We start from the raw sequence: 6,167 nt of genomic DNA on the forward strand, positions 1-6,167 counted from the left end.
GCCATATTTCTGAAGGCAGAAAGACTGCATAAAGACAGCTCCAGTATGAAGTAGAAAAAGACCTTTGTGGCAAATTGAATTTAGCAACGTCACCAGGAGCTTCTGACTCAGAGCCCCATTCTGCCCAGCTGCGCGCTCAAACCACCACCACCCATATACCTGCCAAACCAGCACGATTCAGCTTGCTTGGAGCTCTGCCATGAGCAGCTGGACAGAAGACGACTGATGCCACCATAAAGCAACATCTAATGAAGAAATGATTTTTATTTCAGCATTGTAATTAAGCCATACCTTGTCACACTGCTACCGGCTGAAGGAAGAAGGCTACTGACGAGTCGGACCAGGAGAAATAGCAGATGAGATCAGGTTTTTACTCCACTTCAGACCAGTCCACCTTGGCTTGAGCAATCTCAGACCAGTTTGACCTAGCTTTTTCCTTTTTCTCCTGCCTGGCAGGTATCCCAGATAAAAGGGCTGCTTTCATCGTCTGGACACAGAGGAGGGTGCTCTGTCTCTAGCTATTAGCGGAAAGGTATTGCGCAGGCTACAGTTTTCCAGTGGCTCTTGGTGCAACGGAGGGGCGCGTCACTGCAGCAACAAGAAGTGGAATACCCCACTGCCAAACATGCCACCTTTGAAGAGCTGCTCAGACCTACTCCCACTGTCCCCACGCACAAGTTCTTGTGGTTTTCATTGTACAGGGACACAAAACACCCCATACATACAGTTAAAGCAAAACATTTAAGTGCTTTTCAGGTTAGCATCCACCTCCTGCAAGTCAGGCATAACTTCTTCCTTCAGTGGGCCAGGCAGACAGCTTAAGCAGCTCGCAGGTGGGCACCTCTGCTTGCTGAGCAGTTCAATGGTGAGCTGACAGCTCTCTCCTCTGTCAGAAGGCACTAAAAGCAGCCTAAAAGTCTGTGTTCGTGTCACTTGGGAGCAGGGAACTTGAATAATGGTGGATATTATGCATTTTCTCTCATTTTTTGCATGTAGGTAGCGGCAGTCTCCAGGACAGTTTCCTGGTGGTACAGGACCCCCCAGCCAAATGCACCAAGCGTTACTAAAGCTTCAGTTCTCATCCTGCCCTGCTGCAGACGATTTTGGATGAGCCTTACAGCCAGCAGCAGGGCATGGCCAGGACTTCCTTCCCCTTCCAACTGTATAAGCACACACCAGGTGTCCTGCTCTGATCCTTCTGTGATTTGGCTTCTCCAGAGCGCAGCAGCAGAGGGCAGGAAGGGAGTGGAGCAGAGGCACTGCAGGTTCTTGTAGGTCACCGGCAGGTCTGTCCTTGCTGCTCAGCTGCAGCACGTTTCACTCTGGGGGGGTGTCTGTCAATCCTTCCATCCTGCCTGTAAGGAAAATAGTGGATTTACTGAGCATTTAATGGCAGGCTGAAATAAAGTATGAAAATTTAGTCCCAGTAGGATGTTATCCCTGATGTGTTCCTTCTGCTGACAAGCCAGCCTAGCCTATAAATGGAGAGTCGCATGTGCTGTACATTTGTGCCACACACAGAGTCTGTATCTAGAATGGGGCAAATATTTAAGGGCTTTTTTGCTGTTTCTTGAAATAAAACCAAAACTGGCGGGAGGGAAGGCACTCAACAGAAAAACAGATTTTTGAAATACTAGTAAAATGGTGGGGAAATCTAATTTTTTCAAGTTGCATCAATATATTCTGTTCAGTATACCCTCTAGAACTAAGAAGGGAAACTGGTTTTATTTCACTTTCTCACAGTATAATTCACTAGAGCTCTTCCAAATATTTCTAAATTTAGAAAACAGGAAGAAAACAATCTGATTATCTTAAACTGCACAAAAAGAGTTAATATTAAATGCCTTATCGTACAACTGAAAACTTCTATTCCTTTTCTATTCTATATTCTGATGTTTTGCAAAGCATTACAATTTCTGTATAGTAGAGTTATTGCTGGATGCTACTAAAAAATCTCTAAATTTTGTCCATTTAAAAATCTCAAAGTTCTGGATAAATTTGGTCTTTGAGCATAAACTGAACTTCATTGGTCTTGCTTGCTGCCTGCTAGTCAAACTGTAGCTTTTTCTGCTAGTGTTTTTAATTAAGTCTCTCCGCACATAACCACATGGTAAACTTACTTTCATTGCATTTTGTTGCCACAGCAGCTACCGTGCACTTAAAGCCCCATACAAGCTTAAAGCAAAGGTGCTATGTTGGTGTGAAAGAAGCTAAATAATTGTGAATTGAAATTCAAAGCGGCTTTCAACTGAGACACAAGTTAAAAGAATTGCGCAGAAAAATAAATGACTTGCAACAAGAAGAAAATTACAGTGAAATATATGAAAGGTTTTCAGAACATAAGGAGCTGCTTGTGCCCTGTTTGTGAGAGAGGAGAAGGTGGGTCACACTAGGATTAAGGGGTGAGCTTGTGAAAGTCACTACTGTCTGGAGCAGTCATGCCCAAGAGTCAGCCAGGGTCTCCAAGAGGCACAGACTTGTGGATATACATTCCCTGGTAGGGATGTGAGAAACTTTCAGTTCAGGTAATAAATCACCTTCACAATGAGGGGACCAGGAGGATCCCACACTCAGACAAGGAGTATAGAAAGCAAAGATTTCTGGTTGCTTTGCTGTAGGATTTTAAGGAGCGCTTGGTCCATCTGGGGAGGCAGGGGATAAGCTTTGAGACCCAAGCTGTTCTTGGAAGGCCTATGTTCCTCTGAACCTCGATAGTTTCTGTACCAGGCTTTCTCTTGGCAGAAACAGAGAGCTGCTTTCTCCTCCAGCAGTCCTGCAGCAGCGCTCGCTGCTCCCTGGGCCAGAGAAGCCTGACCAATGCCACCCAGGAGGTGCCTATGGCACAAGCAAACCTGTGCCAGTCTCATACACTTCAACTGCAATCAGCAGGGGCTCATAGGCTTAATTTCTCCAACCATGGCTAAGACCCTGTATTTGACTAAAGGCCAGCACCTTTTTTGAGCTTCTGCTCCCCCTCTGCAAATCAGAGGCTTTGGCTTTCCCTCTCCCCGAGGAAGGGCAGTTCCCTGTTCTGTGAAATTCCCCTGTCCAGAGCACTGGAGCTCATCTGCAAGCTGGCACCTGTGGAGAGACACAAGTGAGTTAATTGCTACAGCAACAGGGAAGGAGGATGCTAGAGGACTGGATTTCAAGGTGGCCACTTCCTTTAGGACTTCAGACAGACAACTTGCCCTTCAGGCTTCTTTACTTGTGAGACAGGTCAAAAAATGACTTCATCAACACCTGCACTTGGCCTAAATGCAGTGTAGACTGGGGAGAGAGGAATACTGATGTCCTAAATGGAAGAAATAGATCTCCCTTTGGTTTGACTCTACTGCTTTTACATTTTTTTATACTGGCACCACTGGGACACTTCCTATTTGCTTAATTAGGCCACATATGAGGAACCTGGGAAGACACTTAACGTGTCTGGAGTGGGTTTGACCTGCTAATTTTCATCCTTTCTGAATCTGAGCAGCCTAGGTTCAGATGAAAGTTTGTGACTTTAAGAGGTGCTGGATATCCAGATCAGCTTGGAAAGGTAAGTTGTTGGGGATTCATTTTTTTTTCCTTAAAAAAACCAAACAACACACACCACCACCATACAAATATACTTTCCTGGGGGTAGACAGATGCTTCAATGCTGCTCAGCTTGTAATTCTAAATCAGAGACAACATTCACATGCCATCATATTATGTTGGTAAGCAGGAAACTGGGAACGGTATCTAGAAAAAAATTTATAAAAGCAAATTATGATACAATTAACTAACAGAAAACATTTGAGCTGGTAAGTTACAGAGGACTTCTGCTGAATAATGTCATGCTGTGGTGTTCTCCTCGTTTCCTGACACAAAACCTACGTTTACTCTTCAATCAAGTGTGCAGCTTGACTAAAAACATAACCCGTGTTATACTCCCTAAGGAAAAAAAAAATCTTATCAGTTAATGCTTCCTATTATTTCCTCACAGTTTTTGTTGCTTTTTCTGATAGCTATAAACACACTTCAGAGACTGCCTGACTTCAGTGGAATTGATTGCAAAAGGTATCTCTGTAATAAAAATATCTGCAAAAGATATTCTCAGATGTTTCAGCTGTTCCTGGCTATCAGTTAAGAAACTTTTTTCCCCTGTATGGAGTCTTATCTTGGCAAAAAATAAACTGGAGAAAAAAAGAGACATTTATGATCAAACTGTTTCAGAATATGTTGCTTTAACTCACAAATGAAGTCTCCACATGCCATGTGAGAAGAGCTACATTTCTCTACTACCTTCTCATCCTTGAAGCTGACACCTAGTGGGGTCCTGGCTGTAACATAAAAGTCAGGATGAAGACTTTGTTTTGAACCGTGACACACAGATGAGACAAAGAGAAGAGAATGTGGCAAGCTGGCACTACAGACACCTTCAAAAGGCATGGTTTACAGAGAGAGTTAGCCTGAGGATCCACATAGCCAGTTGTAGAGCTTGTTGGCTACCATCTTCATCAAAATCAAAGCTCTGATCCATTAAAAGCTATCTATTTACCAAATTGGAACAAAGCGGCTCCTGAAGCACTTTGATTAACATGATGTCCACTTGAACAGTGCTCACCTGAGAGAACAGGACCTGGGGCCATAGACCCATCCAAATACAAAGAGCTCTCTGCCTTGGGCAAGGAGATACTGCTGCAGGAAAAGGAGCACACACATACCATGATCAAAACACCCAACAGTGTTTTGTAAACAAAGGCCAGACTTCCCAATGGATCGTAAAAAAAGAAGTAGCCCACAAGGATCTCTATCAGACAGTAATAATAATTTAAAAAAAGATTATGAAAAGAACCTAGGAATATCTGATTTGTGGTTAGAGCCCCACCACGCTGGTGCCCAAACCACATAGGTAATTTCACTACTGACTTAAGACAAGTGAACTTCTGTCTCAATGTTCCTGTAACATCAGAAGTGGAGGTGTACCAGTCACCCCACAGGACAAACTATCACAGGGCCTCATGACCATGAACGCTGTCAACTGTCTGTCGAGTATCAGTACCAAGCTGTACACCTTAAAACCACTTATCAGTCTGTATCAAATGTTTGCTTATGAAAGTCAGCTTCCTCAAAATGCTCCAGAGCGAGCTAGTCCCAGAGACAGGCTCACTGACAGGTGTTAAGCAGTTCCTTCCTCTACGGACACCAGAGAGTAGTCCATAAAAAGGTCAGTCTGAAGTTAGCCAGCAATGCAAATGCCATCAAGTGAGGAGGGAATGGGGATGGGAAAAGGCACCTATTAACAGGATCACATACCAGGATTGGCACAGCACTCAGTTTCCCTCAAGGGAACCTGGATTAAGTTGGCTATCCCCAAATGCCAGCTAAAGGCTACCATGCCTGTTGCACAACAGAACTTTTGAGAGGGACATGCACAGGCTGACTGTCATCAATCCCCTCCATACACGAAGCAATGCCTGAGTCCCCTAAGGCCAGCTACACCTGTTCAACCTTCTCATGTGGGCAAAGAGGGAAAAAGGCAACAGATGTCACAGCACCCTTCCTCCAGGGCACAAAGGTGGCACTGCATCAACCTCAGGGGCTCTGCATCCCAAGATAAGGACAGTCCTTCCCATCACACAAGCCAAAGGCATGCTCAGATGATCCTGGCAGCAAGACATGGTGCAGACTTCCAGCTCTCTCCTGCACTCATTGCCCAACAGCTCCTCAGCTTCCTCCAGCTCCACTCCGTTTTTGTCACTAGCGGAGCTTACCTGCTCAACGAGAAAAAACTGGGAACAACCTCCCAGCCCCAAGAACCTCACCTGAAAGGCCAGGGGACAAACGCAGCACCCTGATACCACACCACCACCCACAGCCGACTTCCCCTGGCCTAGCAAGGCCCAGCTAGAGAGCCACATCCAATGGGGAGGGCTGCCCACAGGGCACACACTGCTGGGCCCCAAGCGAGCCCCACAGGTGGAAGACACACAGAGGAAGCACACACACTTTCCCACACCTCGCCTCCACCAGAGGCGGCCTGGGGGGGGGGGGGGGAGCGGGCGGCTGACTCTCGGGCCCTCAGCGGCAGCTGCAGCAGCACCCACCCGCACGGCGCAGGCGCAACAACCCACCCCGCGCGGCGTAAATAGCACCCGGGCTTTTATAGCGCCCCTTCCCGGCATCCCCTGCGCCCAGGC

At 46.1% G+C, this 6,167-nt stretch overlaps 1 long non-coding RNA gene across 2 annotated transcripts; it reads right to left on the minus strand.

Annotated features, from left to right (window-relative positions):
- Positions 1-244: 244 nt before the first annotated feature.
- On the minus strand, positions 245-6,104 carry LOC141749309 (uncharacterized). 2 transcript variants are annotated; one of them, XR_012589316.1, is made up of 5 exons: positions 5,793-6,104; positions 4,592-4,665; positions 3,615-3,726; positions 2,953-3,081; positions 245-1,355 (listed from the first exon to the last, which is right to left on the minus strand). It is a non-coding gene; the product is annotated as an uncharacterized LOC141749309 (long non-coding RNA). The 2 variants fall into 2 exon arrangements; XR_012589315.1 differs by having other exon boundaries at positions 4,592-6,104.
- Between the last annotated feature and the right edge of the window lie 63 nt (positions 6,105-6,167).

The sequence above is a fragment of the Larus michahellis genome, chromosome 10 (assembly GCF_964199755.1).
Source record: "Larus michahellis chromosome 10, bLarMic1.1, whole genome shotgun sequence".
NCBI classification, from domain to species: domain Eukaryota; kingdom Metazoa; phylum Chordata; class Aves; order Charadriiformes; family Laridae; genus Larus; species Larus michahellis.